The 16,372-nt window shown below is 41.5% G+C and overlaps 1 long non-coding RNA gene across 1 annotated transcript in view; it reads left to right on the forward strand.

The window, feature by feature from the left end:
* The first annotated feature begins 2,054 nt into the window (after positions 1 to 2,054).
* LOC123996396 overlaps positions 2,055 to 16,372 on the forward strand; it is a 75,341-nt gene continuing 61,023 nt past the window's right edge. The window contains exons 1-2 of the long non-coding RNA XR_006831975.1: positions 2,055 to 2,125; positions 2,227 to 2,294. This is a non-coding gene — a long non-coding RNA (uncharacterized LOC123996396). The remainder of the gene's footprint in view (positions 2,126 to 2,226; positions 2,295 to 16,372) is intronic.

Consider the following 16,372-nt stretch of genomic DNA (forward strand, 5'->3'; position numbering starts at 1 on the left):
AATAACATGTTTGGTGTGTAACGTGTTTTAGTTCAGTTTCAGTTCCAGATAGGCTATAACAAACAATCAATAATGTATTTTCATCTGTGAAATAATATCGCGTGTTGTATTCTCTTCCTCGGTGTTCTCGTGTGTTAAATAAACATGCCCTGGCTACATTTTCTTGTAAATTGTCATTTTCATTGTAGCCTAGTAACCTACTTTGCAAGGGTGGGACTTGGGGTGATGGGGAGGGGTTCACTGGGAGGAAGGGCTGTATGAGTGACAAACACCTGTGTTGCCATATTTTGTCAATCTCTGTATGGTTTACGTCCAACATTTTTTTTATTCGATTTTCAAAATTCAGATTGTTTTAATCACGTAGAAAACGGTAAGTAATAATTAATTTAGTTATTTCTCATATCATAGTAGACTATCCGTTTGTTTCTCTTCCCTGATGCAGAAACGAACACGAATTAACATTTCCCCGTCGTGCATGGATGCCATTCTAACACCTGAATATGACCTTACTGTGAAATTATATATAGCCCTTTAAATACCCCCCCCCCCCCAAAAAAACAATTTCATCAATAAAAGTGCAGTTTTCCTATTGTCCCTAAATCAAGCAGCTGCCTATCAGCCAAATGCAAATGATCTGATAATGTGATAATATCTTAACATATGTCAGTTAACCTAAGAATTAAGATTATAAGTGACATTCTTAGGTTATCGTTTAATTTCCTATAGTGCACCTTGTTAGGGGATCTTCTGGGTTTGCTTTCAAGATAGGCCTACCGCTGAGTTTTCCATTGCATTGGACTGGGTCTTTTCCCCTATGTCTAACATGTAGTGCGATACATTTTCATTGACAACAAGGTCATCCAATGAGCAAATTTGTAAGAAATTCCATCATCCCCTTAGAAGTTATGTCCAAAAGGATGTTATTATCTGGTATTAATAGATGCAGCCCTGGGAAGACTAAATCAGCTATTGATAATTGCAAGGAGTATACCGCAGCTACTGTATCGATCGGCGTGTCCTCCATTCCCCTGGTATAGAGAGATAAGAAGACAGACTCTTTAGAGCAATATCATTTATTTTGACCTATCTGCTTGCTACAGACTTATGATGAATAGCTAGAGTGGCTAAAGTCCTTTATCACAAAAGTTGCCCCTTGATATAATATTGATTCTTTATAACTAGCTTGCCACACAAAAATCAAACTGTCCACTTGGCCATCATCATCATCAATATCATCACAAAGGCAGAGGAATGAAGATCCCCTGTGCCTTCTAAAGGGAGCTCTCACAATCTCATCTCTAATCTTTACTTCGCTGATGATGAAAGGAAAAGAAAAGAGACAAAATGCTATTTAATCCTGTACACACACACACCGTGTGTAGGAAGACACAATTCGATCAGTGGTATTGTCGACTGGAGAGGCTTATGTTGAAATTGTTAATTCATTTTACGTGCGTTTTTGATTGATGTATCCTGTAGGCGCGCGCGTCTCATCGCATGTCTCCACAAACGTCAATCTCCAAAAATGACAACACTGTTCAAGTTCAAACCTACCGTAACCTTCTGCCAGTATCACCTGCGTGAGACAAGCACTGTGGGAGGCACTTGCCAAGAGACTTGGTTCACTGATTCATCACGTTAAAATAACTAATACTCTGGGCCTCCCGCCCACTCCTTCACTCCAAAACGAGATTCCTGTTACCATTCTTATGATGCAGTTATGGCGTTGTCTTTGGAGATTGAGTTTGATATTTAGTTAAAGGGAGCATCGGGGTTGATAAATGTGTAGTTTACTTTGCATTGGATTGAACAAATATGGAGATGTAATCAATAGCACGAATAGCCTACCAAACACATGCATAACATATACGTATAACTATTTTGTAAACCTAATATGGGATATCCAACTCTTCTGCCGTTTAAAACTGTTACCATAATGATGACTGTATTAGGCCAACAATAATAATGTTTGTTGCATATATACGCTATTAACGGTGAACTGTCTGTATCCGCTCCTCGAGGGCGAGTGCACTGGTAAAAGGGAGGGAGAGAATGAGGGAAACAAGAAACACGTAAACACCCAAATAACCGTTTTAGTCCTTTCCCCCTGGATTTGTGTCTTAAGGTAAGAACAGGGCACTTCTACTGCTGGTACTGTATTGTTAACATAAAATGTACCGGCTGACTTTTATTCCATACTCTTTCCAAACACCCTGCGCTGAACAGATAGCCTACAGTATATACTTCAAAGGATACTCCAGAGGCCACGAGACTGTTCCAATGGGACTTGAAGGGTAAGTGTTGCTTTACAGTCGTAGTTGTAAAGGGGAGGTAGCCTATTGCATGCATGGTGATGAATACGAAAATTAAAGTAATCTTCGTCATTTATCCTATATAGAGGTGTGGTAACAAACGTGTTTGTGTGGGGAGGTCATTTATCCGTTGGAGGTAATACATCATAATTAATCACGGTATTTTGAGGCAAATATCTGAAGTAGTCAGTGTTTCGTTACGTCTCTGAATGAAACCATGCGTAGTCGTTCATGGCTCTTGAGCATATTTGGTAAAGCACAGAAAGAGTTCCCATTGCTGTGATTTCTAATCTGATAGGATGCGTTTTACAAGCCGCCTCCAGCACCAATGTGCATAGTTTTGTCTGGGGCTAAACATTTCATCATAAGCCACAGCTGTGAAGTAAGTTGTCTTGCTGGTCTTTGTTTCTGATATGGAGATGAAATAGATTACTATATCCAATACAAAGATTACAGTGGTCTTTTTTATTAAATGCTTTTGTATTTGTTCTTAGCCATCCTCTTTTGTGGATTTATTATATTACAAACCCATACCAGTTCATGTCATGGTACTCCAAATGTATTTGTTTATGTTTAAATCTGTGGTTAATGTTTCATTTTGAGGACACCACACCTTAACACCAGCTCTCACAGGCTCACATCAGAATTAGATGTTCATCGCCAAATGTCAAATTTCGAAGTTGTTCTAAAAGTCAAATTTCAAAGTGTTTAAGGCTAAGTTCAGGAATTAGCTCAAAGGTTAGGCATTAACTCCGAATGGTTAAGGTAGGTGTTAAGGTTTGGGATAGGGCTTCAAACTAAAATATCAAAACCAACTTTCTAATCAGAATCAGATGCCTAGTCATCTGCCAGCCCCACCCACAAAGCCCTAGTGTAACCGATGTGAAATGGCTAGCTAGTTAGCGGTGGTGTGCGCTAATAGCGTTTTAATCTGTGACGTCACTTGCTCTGAGACCTTGAAGTAGTGGTTCCCCTTGCTCAGCAAGGGCCGCGGCTTTTGTGGAGTGATGGGTAACGATGCTTCGTGGGTGACTGTTGTTGATGTGTGCAGAGCGTCCCTGGTTCGAGCCTGGGTATGGGCGAGGGGACGGACTAAAGTTATACTGTTACACTACCAAAATCGAAACCTACTTGAAGGTAACAGTACTCACTGTTGCCCCCTAGTGGCCGGCTTCCACGTCCTCTCCCGACATAGATGGAAGTCGAATACCGACTTGTATCATGGGTGACCTGGCTGTGAATGCCAGGTACACAGACACACATATGCATATACAGACTGCTCAAATTTGTTGGTACCCTTTCCACAAAGGATGCACAATCTTCTCTGAAATAACTTGAAACTGACAAAAGTAATTGGCCTCCACCATTGTGTATTCCATATTTGATATAAATCAGACTTTGCTTTAGATTTTTTTAAATTCAACATATTGTAAATAATAAAACAAATAAATTGCATGGACAAAAATGATGGGACCCATAACCTAATATTTGTTTGCACAACCCTTAGAGGCAATCACTGCAATCAAACATTTTCTGTAGCTCTCAATGAGACTTCTACACCTGTTAACAGGTAGTTTGGCCCACTCTTCCTGAGCAAACTACTCCAGCTGTCTCAGGATTGATGGGTGCCTTCTCCAGACTGCAAGTTTCAGCTCTTTCCATAGATGTTCAATAGGATTCAGATCAGGATTCATAGAAGGCAACTTCAGGATAGTCCAATATTTTGTTCTTATCCATTCTTGGGTGCTTTTAGCTGTGTGTTTGGGGTTTTTATCCTGTTGGAGGACCCATGACCTGCGACTGAAACATAGCTTTCTGACACTGGGCAGTACGTTTTGCTCCAGAATGCCTTGATAGTCTTGAGATTTCATTGTGCCCTGCACAGATTCAAGGCACCCTGTGCCATGCGCAGCAAAGCAGCCCCAAAACATAACCGAGCCTCCATGTTTCACTGTACTGTAGGTATGGCGTTATTTTCTTTGAAAGATACATTTTTTCACCTGTGAACATAGAGCTGATGTGACTTGCCAAAAAGCTCCAGTTTTGACTCATCTGTCCAAAGGACATTGTGGCTTGTCAATATGCATTTTAGCAAATTCCAGTCTGGCTTTTTCATGTTTTTCTTTCAAAAGTGGAGTCCTACTGGGTCATCTTCCATGGAGCCAACCTTCGCTCAAAAAGCGACGGATGGTGCGATCAGAAACTGACCTACCTTCACCTTGGAGTTCAGCTTGTATCTCTTTGGCAGTTATCCTTGGTTCTTTTTCTACCACTCACACTCTCCTTCTGTTCAATCTGGGGAAGATGTTCCTCTTGCAGCAATGCCCAGGGAGGTTGGCTACAGTTCCATGGACCTTACACTTCTTAATAATATTTTCAACTGTCGTCACAGGAACATCAAGCTGCTTGGAGATGGTCTTGTAGCCTTTACCACGCTTGTCTATTTTCTTTCTGATCTCCTCAGGCAAATCTCTCCTTAGCTTTCTCTGGTCCCATGTTCAGTGTGGTGACCACAATGATACCAAACAGCACAGTGACTACTTTTCTACATCTAAATAGGCTGAATTACTAATTACAATATTGGAGACGTGTGATACTAATTAAATGAACAAATTAGTTTGAAATATCAAAACCTTTTCCTCCTCAGGAGATTGAAAATATTTGGCATAGGTCCCCAGATCCTTAAAAGGGTCTACAGCTGCACCATCAAGAGCATCCTGACCGGTTGCATCACTGCCTGGTATGGCAACTGCTCGGCATCTAACCGCAAGCCTCTACCGAGGGTAGTGCGAACGGCCCAGTACATCACTGGGGCCAAGCTTCCTGCCATCCAGGACCTATATAATAGGCGGTATCAGAGGAAAGCCTGTAAAATGGTCATAGACTCCAGTCACCCAAGTTATAGACTGTTTTCTCTGCTACCACACAGCAAGCAATACCGGAGCGCCAGGTCTAGGACCAAAAGGCTCCTCAACAGCTTCTATTCCCAAGCCATAAGACTGCTGAAGAATTCATCAAATTGCCACCGGATAATTTACATTGAACTCCCCCTCCCTCCCTCCCTCCCTCCCTTTTGTACACTGCTGCTACTCACTGTTTGTTTGTTATCTATGCATAGTCACTTCTCCCCCACCTACATGTACAGATTACCTCAACTAGCCTGTAACCCTGCACACTGACTCGGTACCGGTGCCCCCTGCCCTGTATGTAGCCTCGTTATTGTTATTCTTATTGTGTTACTTTTTATGATTACTTTTTATTTTAGCCCACTTGGTAAATATTTTCTTAACTCTTCTTGAACTGCACTTTTGGTTAGGAGCTTGTAAGTAAGCATTTCACGGTAAAGTCTAAGCTTGTTGTATTAGACGCATGTGACAAATAAATCAAGTTTCCCATTGGTTCCTGCATGAACCCCCTCGAGCACTACATCTTCATGCTTGTGTGACACTTATGAATCTGCACAACAGACGGGGGTGAAGGACATTGTGTACCGGTCACCCCCGCCGCCCTCTAGCACGGCAGTGACGCCGTGTGCTAGCTTGCTAGGTATTTGACTATTTATATGAACAATACTGTCTGATTTACGTATCAGATGTTATAGCATAATCAGTATTAAGTGATTTGACCCAAAACTGCATGGTGATCATGACATGTTTACCCTGTTTCAAATTAGGCGAGATTAACTAGAGATAAGTCAAATTTGATCTGACTGGCCCAACAAGCCTAATTAAAATGAATTGAATTGACCAATTTAATCTGCTACTGTAATTACATTTGTAGCTTGGGTGTAATTGGACTTTGAGTTGGCACGGTAGACACCGTGAAATGTTCATCGTTTCCAAGAAAGAACATGTCAAATTGGTTGTGAAAGGCAACCTGACACATTGACAGGACCCCTGTGTTACCAGCTCAGCACACAAACAAAGCATATTTGGTGGATCTGTCAGTGTCAGACAATATTGTGGCACGTGTTGGGAAGCGAGATGAAGCGCCCTGAAGACAGAGTGATGAAGGAGATGGCAATATATAGATATTTTTAAGGTGCAAGCCAAACAGAGAGAGGGTAGGGCATAAGAGGATGACAGAGAACATTCAGGGATGAGCCACTGACAGAGGTAGAAAGAAGAGCAGTATTTAGAAGGAAAGAGAGGAGGGTCTAGTGTGAGAAGGTTATACCGGACACTTGACTGTGTTCTTCCTGTGGCATGTAATGTCACGTAATGCAATGTGTCAGTTTCGTCATAGTGTGATTCTGATCCTTGTCCCAGGGGTCAGGGCTATGGCATATTATACTCGGACCAGAGTTGGGATCAATTCCATTTCATTCCAGTCAATTCCAAAGTACACAGAAATTCCAATTCTTTTCAATGAGGAACATTTAGAATTAGAATTTGGTTTACTTTCCGAATTGACTGGAATTTTAAATGGAATTGACCCCAACACTGACTCGGACTATACCTTTGACTGAGAGAGTTCAACTCAGCCCATTGAAATGTGAGTAGTCAAGGTTTCCTGAGTCGGTTCTAAACTTCAATAAATCCTCCTCTAAAATGATGGGCCCTACTATACTCTTAGACCAACTTTAATCTCAAATCCTCAAGGATGCACCTCTCACACTCCAGAACGCTTCACAATCCTAGTGAATGCTGCTCCCTGCTAGTGTAGTCTGGCTCACTTTGTGCAATGATTGAACCAGGCCCTAACATACTATATCCTGTATATTTTCACCGCATTTAGAGAAGTATCGTAGTAATGTTTTAAAAATCTTTTTACAATGTACTTATTTCAATTGCTTAGAATCCATGTCAAATTCTGGCAATACGACAGAAAATCACATTGAAAGATATAGTTCTATTGATTCTTTCTGCCTCTCTCTGTTTTTTGTCTGTTGGAAAGCGTGGTCTGGGATGTCAGTGACGAGTGACTGAATATGAAATAATGCTGTGAGTTTCACAGGCATGAAATCAGGAGCATCTCTCTTAAGATAAAGCAGTTTGTGTATGTGAGAGCGTGTGTGGGGCCAGCTACTAAAATTGGTCTGGTCACCCCAGATCCACGGTAGAATTTGACGTTCATCCAGGTCCCCAGAACATCGGGAGATGACTTGAATAATGGCCACAAGGGGCAAAACATTTCTAAAAAACACTCTAGCTGTCACGCCACGACCTTAGACAGACGTTTTTATTTCTGTTGGCCTGATATGGTTCCCAATCAGACGGCTGTTTATCGTTGTCTCTGATTGGGGATCATATTTAGGCAGCCCCTTTTCCCACTTTCTGGTGTCATGATCTTGACTATGTTTAGTTGCCTGTCTGCACTAATTTGTATAGCTTCACGTTTCGTTCGTTGGTTTTGTTAAGTGTTTCATTCATTAAAAGAGAATGTACGCATACCACGCTGCGCCTTGGTCTCACTCATACGATGATCGTGACACTAGCAAGGTGCGAGCATACATTGCTAGGCACTCGTTTTTAGTTTTCTTGTTGTAAAACCAATTCCAAACGTTAGCCCTTAACTTACAGGTCACAAGCAAATGTTTCCCTGTTTCTCCAAACCTTTCTTTATACAAAAGCTAAATAAACCATAAAATGATCTGCAATAATATAATGGTCAAGGTAGATTTCGTCTACTTGACATAACACCCAGAGGCACAGCTAGCTGTCAACATGCTCCTTTGTAATACTCGGTAATGATAGTTCAGTTATAGGATTTTATTGCACAACCTGCTCACCTGCTCGATATTGTACTGGTGAGAACAAAATCGGAACACTATTTCACGTTTTACATTTGAATTTCAACGTAGATTTCAATTTTCACTAGTGCTGTACTGTGACATTCGTGGTCAGTCAGATTTATGTAAATTCACCAGGGGAGATCTTGATCATGGAAGTTCTTGGCTAACTTAACCACACTTGGGCTAGCTAATTTGTATTAGCTAGCTATCCAGCTGGCATACCTTGTGTCCACAGTACACTTGGCAGAAAGGGACTAGCTAGCTAAATATGGTCAAATTTGAGCAGAAATTGCTGAATTATTTTCATGTGGTAATCAGCCACGTTTTGGTTAGCTAGTTAGCTTACTGGCTGCAGCACTGACAAAATATATAAATGCAACATTTTCAAGGATTTTACTGAGTTACAGTTCATACATGGAAATTGAAATACATTAGGCCTGAATCTATGGACTTCACGTGACTGTTGATACAGATTGATCTGTTGATCACAGAAACCTTTCAAAAAAGGTACGGGAGTGGATCAGAAAACCAGTCAGTATGTGGTGTGGCCACCATTTGCCTCATGTAGCGTGTCACATAGAGTTGATCAGGTTGTTGATTGTGGCCTGTGGAATGTTGTCCCACTCGTCTTCAATGGCTGTGCGAAGTTGCTGGATATTGGTGGATACAGGAACACGCTGTTGTACACGTCGATCCAGAGCATTCCAAACATGCTCTATGGGTGACATGTCCGGTGAGAATACAGGCCAAGGAAGAACTGGGACTTTTTCAGCTTCCAGGAATTGTATACAGATCCTTGTGACATGGGGCAGGTCATTATCATGCTGAAACGTAAGGTGTGGCGGTGGATGAATAGCAGGACAATGGGCCTCAGGACCTCGTCACAGTATCACAGTATCTCTATGCATTCAAATTATCATCGACAATATGCAATTGTATTAATTGTCCATAGCTTATGCCTGCCCATACCATCAACCCACCCGCTACCATTGTAACTCTGTTCACAACTTTGACATCACCAAACCGCTCGCCCACACGACGCATGTCTGCCATCTGCCCGGTGAAGTTGACACTGGGATTCATCTGTGGAGAGCACGCTTCTCCAGTGTGCCAGTGGTCATCAAAGGTGAGCATTTGCCCACTGAAGTTAGTTACGACGCCGAACTGCAGTCATTTCAAGACCCTGGTGAGGACGACGAGCATGCATGTGAGCTCCACTGAGACAGTATTTGACAGTTTGTCCAGTAATTATTCTGTTGTGCAGTTTCATCAACTGTCGGGTGGCTGGTCTCAGAATATCCCGCAGGTGAAGAAGCCGGTTGTGGAGGTCCCGAGCTGGCGAGATTACACGTGGTCTGCGGTTGTGAGGCCAGTTGGACGTGCTGCCAAATTCTCTAAAACAATTTTGGATGTGGCTTATGTTAGAGAAATTAACATTCAATGACCTGCAAACGGCTCTGGTGGACATGTCTGCAGTCAGCATGACAATTGCGTGCTCCCTCAAGACTTCAGACATCTGTTGCATTGTGTTGTGTGACAAAACTGCACATTTTAGAGGGGCCTTTTATTGGCCCCCAGCACAAGGTGCACCTGTGTAATGATCCTGCTGTTTAATCAGCTTCTTGATATGCCTTTCCTGTCAGGTGGTTCGAATATCTTGGCAAAGAAGAAATGCTCACAAATAAATCAAATCAAACCTAATCAAAAGATCGTACAGTGAAATGCTTACTTACAAGCCCTTACCCAACAATGCAGTTAAGAAAAATATGTGTCAAGTAAAAAATAAGAAAGTAACAAATATTTAAAGAGCAGCAGTAAAATAGCAATAGTGAGACTATATACAAGGGGTACAGAGTCAATGTGCAGGGGCACCGGTTAGTCGAGGTAATTGAGGTAATATGTACATGTAGGTAGAGTTAAAGTGGCTATGCATAAATAATAAACAGAATAGCAGCAGCATAAGGGGAGAGGAGGTAATGCAAATAGTCTGGGTAGCCATTTGATTAGCTGTTCAGGGGTAGAAGCTGTTGAGAAGCTTTTTGGTCCTGTTCTTGGTGCTCTGATACCGCTTGCCGTGCGGTAGCAGAGAGAACAGTCTATGGCTAGGGTGGCTAGAGTCTGACAATTTTTATGGCCTTCTTCTTACACCACCTGGTATAGATGTCCTGGATGGCAGGAAGCTGGCCCCAGTGATGTACTGGGCTGTACGCACTACCCTCTGTGGTGCCTTGCAGTGAAGCAACCATGCTTTTGATGGTGCAGCTGTAGATCTTTTTGAGGATCTGAGGACCCCATGACAAATCTCCTGAAGGGGAATGGATTTAGGTTTTGTCATGTCCTCTTCACGACTGTCTTGGTGTGGTTGGACCATGTTAGTTTGTTGGTGATGTGGACACCAAGGAACTTGAAGCTCTCAACTTGAAGCGGTCCTCCTTTTCCTGTAGTCCACAATCAAATTTGTGCACGAACGTTGAGAGAAATAAACTTTCCATGCATATGGAACATTTCTGGGATCTTTTATTTCAACTCATGAAACATGTGACCAATACTTTACATGTTGCGTATATTTTTTAGTTCAGTGTACATGTGTTGTGTCATACATCAAGTCTTATCAATTAAAATACACTGTCTGGCTATAACTAGCTAGGTCATATCTGATTATTTGCATGTGATTAATTATTGTTGACGTGTATGTTTATTTCCCAGATATACAAGTGTCTTCTCACATCACGTCAGTATCGCTTGTTTAATTTCTGATACAGAAAATGACTCAAAGCCTTGTCTCTGGCTTGTGTTCCTGGCAGTAAGCCATAGTTATTTTATTTTTGCCCTCAAATGATGTAATCCTTAGACATAAAAATAGACAAAAATGTCATTGAGGCTTATTTAATGAAGCCTAAATGAGCATTATTATTTAGTGTTGTGCTTTTTGTGGAGACCTTTGCCTGTCTCCCTTAACCAGTTAGAATGAATGCCTAAACTTAACCACGTCAAAACTCAACATTTGTCCCAGAACGTCGGGAGATAAAGTCAGACCGTGAGATCTTATCATGTGTGTGTGTGTACGCACAAAGAGGGTGCTTGCATGTGTGTGTACACATCTGTGCGTGTGTGCATGCATACGTGTGTATGGAGTATATGTGTGTGGCAGAGGTGGCCGTTTGATATACCCAGTGTTGAAGGAACGTAGCCGGTGTGGAGGAGAGATTGTACAGCAACTAGTTCCGAGTCCTTGGTCTGGTCAGCTGTGGCTCTAATGCCATTTCCAAGAACAATTGAGCAGAAAAGGGCTAAAGCCTCAATGATGACACTTAATCACATTGGAATTCCTTGCCTGATCTTGGAAAGATATGAACCACTCGACAGGTGACACCGGGTGCATGGGTGCTTATGTGTCTCCCAGCATTTTCGTCTGTGTTTTTCTGTGTGTGCTTGCGTGCATGCACACACACACATCTAAAGTAGTTTATGAGTTCAGTCTTTAATATGTAAGTGTATTTTAGAGAAAAAAATGACAAGGACATTATGAATCATTTTACGATTGTTTGTTTAATAAACAATGAATGAATTGATTGCTATTAAGAGATGTGAAATAAAAAAGGGGGACTTATGGAAAATATCCATTGATGTTTTATACACCAACATTCAAGTATAGTGACAATTTCCTTGTTCATAATTGTAACGTAAGTTCATATACTGTACAGTAAGTGATGCTAAACGTACCCAACTTAAATCTGAGAAGTCTAGCATAAGAGAGGCATGTTAGCATAGGAGATGTACTTATGGTGGTCGAATATGGTGAGGCTGAGAGACTGTCTGTGTTGGACATGAGGCAGACCATTGGGGGCAGGGATCTGGGGTCTCTAGACTAGTGATATGTGTGCCACATTGTCTGTTCAATAGAGGCCTTTGCATTTTTAAACAGCATCAGTTACCTCAAACTGTCATTGTTTGGTCACCATTGGCCTTGCTTAATCCTGGTAAGTGCATATCTGACAGTGTAGGGAGGGATGGATAGTGTTCAGGTGACTTAACTAGCCATGTGTTTTATTAGAAATTAATATCACAACATTCAGTCATTGTTTATAGAGGGTAGGGGTTAACAAGGTGCATGTGTTTGCACACTCTTGTGTGTGTGCATGTGTGGCGTTTGAGAAAGAGAGCGATTGCCCACACAGATTCTTTAAACATGAGTAGTTAGTTCTTGTTGTAATGAATGCACCAATCCGCTAAGCTGGAAAATGTGTGTTCCTGCGAGCTCTCCTCCAATGACTGTTTCCTTTCAATCCACATTACCTTATCTGGCATCAGCCATATTTTATTGAACTCCCTTGGTCTCTACCACGGAGGTGGGTTTCAATACAAACAAGTAGGGTCTATTGAAAGGCTCGGCAGCCCTTGGGTGCCCTAAAAGCAGAAGCAAAAAGTAACTTAAGCTGATACTACTCAATGCGAACAAATGGGTTGTCTGGAAGCTGGTAAATGGAGAAAAAACTGTGTTGCTCACCGAAGTCCATGGGACCTATCCACATAAATCCAATCCACATAAATCATAGAACACTGCACTCATCTTAGATGGAGGATTTTAATTTTTACATTGAACCTTTTTTTAAACTAGGCAAGTCTTCTTATTTACAATGATGGCCTACCGGGGACCAGTTGGTTAACTGTCTTGTTCAGGGGCAGAGCGACAGAATTGATCGAGATTATCGAGAATAATATGATACAAAAAAGAAAGCGATCTGTATTCAGAACTTTCACAGAGAGAACAAAACTGTCTCTATTCAAAGTCCCCCCCCCCCCCCCACCCCCACCCCCCACACGTGCGGAATGCAATACCACGAAAACAACAACAAAAAGAGCTGCAGACAGGACTGTGGAAAGGCAGAGCATTACTGTGATAAAGCGACAGCATCAATTGGAACAACATGGTGTATATGAATCAAAAGGCTCATTAAAAAAAGCCCAGGTCACTGTGGCTGCAGCTGGAAACCGCTTTGTGTAAGTGTTCTTGACTTGTTGAATCCACGTCTGGGTTTTCCAGGTCCCGTCTGCTTACCTCTCTCTCTCTCTCGCTCTCTCAATCTCCCTGGAGAGTGTAATCCAGTGTCCCTCCTTCCCTTCGGCTGTGCAATCCTCGTCTTTCGAATCTATAGTAACGTTACCTAACACGATAACTCCTCACAAAAGGATGTGGCGTTTGCCTTTTAAAAAAAAATTGTTTTCCAAGTCTCGTATTTCACAGGGCACTTCACAATGTCATGAGCTATTTTGAAAATTGTACCACTGACACGGAAATGTATAAATCACATATAGCATCTTAGGTGTTTCAGAAACAGGGTTACTCATGCAGTGTAGGTGTGTTAATGTTCCATGTTCCTATCTGTCTGCCTTGTGTTTTGGAGGCCTGCCAGATTGAAGAGGAAGAACACCTATTTTGCTGGGAGGTAATTGCTACACAGAAGCCTTTTGATTGCCAGGATCTTTCACTGGGAACAGCCTCGGCTCCCCTTTCCACCTACACCCACCAACAACCTGATTACAAATCAACTTATTGATTTGATGAGTGCAAGATGTTTGCTAATAACTGCTCTCATACCATCTGTTAATCTTTGTTGTGATTAAAGAGGTAATCCCAATATCCATTATTCCCAATGACACTGCCAGGATCTTTCTCTTACGCAAGGGAGAGCAGCTCCAAGGATATCGGTGATCTCCGACTGCGATTGAGAAATCGGCTCCCACCTTCCGCACAACAAACGTGATACAAAAAATAATTACAACCTGCACTAAAAGTCCATTACCTCTTATAATCACACAAAATGATTTTTCTTAAATATGATAATAAATCACAGGGCAGATCAATAGCCGGAAGACCAACTGCTATGCACTGATAACGTATCAATCAATATTTAGTATTTCGATTTTAATTAATACCCGACCAGCGTCTAGAGGCCTGTTAAGAGAGAAAATATTATCTCTAAACTGAGAGACAATAAATAAATAGATGAAAAGAATAGAACCCTGTTAGCATGCTCAAGTTGCTCCTTATATCTGTCATCGATTAGTTAGTTGTTTAGCTGTGATTATTAAAATTATTTAAAAGAGGGGTAGTGTGTGTGTGTCTGGTGGGAGGGGACAGGCAATGTCAGCATCTACAGATGGCCATGTCTCCAGAGCATGCTGGGTATTGAGGCGGGAAAAGCATCACTAAGCACCTGCAGCCAGGATACAAAAACACACACACACACACACACACACACACACACACACACACACACACACACACACACACACACACACACACACACACACACACACACACACACACACACACACACACACACACACACACACACACACACACACACACACACACACACACACACACACACACATTCTAAAACATCCTTATTATTGATAGGATTACTATAATCCAATGCACACATGTAAAACCTGTCATTTGTATTAACACTAACTTAAATTAAAGCATCCAGTAAGATCATGGATCACATTGTATTTCAGTTCTTGAGTGTTGTCATTCACATCATTAAACGTACCTCATATACTGCTGAGCCATTCAATTGAGTTCATTATAGATCAACTGAACAAAGCTATACTTAATTTACAGTATATTCCACAATCTAAATCACACAGACCTAAGGCTTAGCATTAATTGAAGTTCATTTCCTGAACTACTTTGCACTGTACAGTAAAACCCACAATTAATTTGCCATGGCATGACTCTACAGAAACACTTAACGAAATAGTTTCAGAGCATTTAGTCATTACATCCTGAGTATGTTGCACGCTCACTTTAAAGAAGCAGTGTACGGGGTAATCTTTCCTTGGTTTTAACTGGTAAATCACTGCTTAAACATTGGACGGCCAACTGTTTTCAATTGGATGGCCACCACATTTTTCTTGATAAAGAGATTCAAATAGCTAAATATTGTGCAGTGAATTCAGAAACTATTCAGACCCCTTCCCCTTTTCCACATTTTGTTACGTTACAGCCTTTTTCTAATTTTTTTTTTTTTTAAATCTACAGACAATACCCTATAATGACAAAGAGAAAACAGGTTTTTATATACAGTTGAAGTCACTCGTTTTTCAACCACTCCACAAATTTCTTGTTAACAAACTATAGGTTGGCAAGTCGGTTAGGACATGTACTTTGTGCATGACACAAGTAATTTTTCCCAAAATTGTTTACAGACAGATTAATTCACTGTATCACAATTCCAGTGGGTCAGAAGTTTACATACACCAAGTTGACTGTGCCTTTAAGCAGTTTGGAAAATTCCAGACAATAATGTCAGGGCTTTAGAAGTTTCTGATAGGCTAATTGACATCATTTGAGTCAATTGGAAGTGTACCTGTAGATGTATTTCCAGGCCAACCTTCAAACACAGTGCCTCTTTGTTTGAAATCATGGAAAAATCCAAATAAATCAGCCATGACCTCAGCAAAAAACTTGTAGACCTCCAAGTCTGGTTCATCCTTGGGAGCAATTTCCAAACGCCTGAAGGTACCACGTTCATCTGTACAAAACAATAGTACGCAAGTATAAACACCATGGGACCATGCAGCCGTCACACCGCTCAGGAAGGAGACCTAGAGATTAAGGTACTTTTGTGCGAAAAGTGCAAATCAATTCCAGAACAACAGCAAAGGACCTTGTGGAGATGCTGGAGGAAACAGTTACAAAAGTATCTATATCCACATAAATTGAAAGGCCACTGCTCCAAAACTGCTATAAAAAAGCCAGACTACGGTTTGCAACTGCACATGGGGACAAAGATGGTACTTTTGGGAGAAATGTCCTCTCTTCTGATGAAACAAAAATAGAACTGTTTGGCCATAATGACCATTGTTATGTTTGGGGGAAAAAGGGGGAGGCAAGCCGAAGATCACCATCCCAACCGTGAAGCATGGGGGTGGTAGCATCATGTTGTGGGGATGCTTTGCTGCACTAGGGACTGGTGCACTTCACAAAATAGATGGCATCATGAGGGACGAAAATGATGTGGATATATTGAAGCAACATCTCAAGACAGTTAAAGCTTGGTTGCAAATGGGTCTTCCAAACGGACAATGACCCAAAGCATATCTTTCCAAAGTTGAGGCAAAATGGTATTGGTATTGGAGTGGCCATCACAAAGCTTGGACCTCAATCTCATAGCAAATTTGTGGGCAGAACTGAAAAAGCTTGTGTGAGGAAGGAGGCCTACAAACCGGACTCATTTACACCAGCTCTGTCAGGAGGAATGGTCAAAATTCACCCAACTTATTGTGGGAAGCTTGTGGAAGGCTACCTGAAACG

Source organism: Oncorhynchus gorbuscha, linkage group LG15, assembly GCF_021184085.1.
Source record: "Oncorhynchus gorbuscha isolate QuinsamMale2020 ecotype Even-year linkage group LG15, OgorEven_v1.0, whole genome shotgun sequence".
NCBI classification, from domain to species: domain Eukaryota; kingdom Metazoa; phylum Chordata; class Actinopteri; order Salmoniformes; family Salmonidae; genus Oncorhynchus; species Oncorhynchus gorbuscha.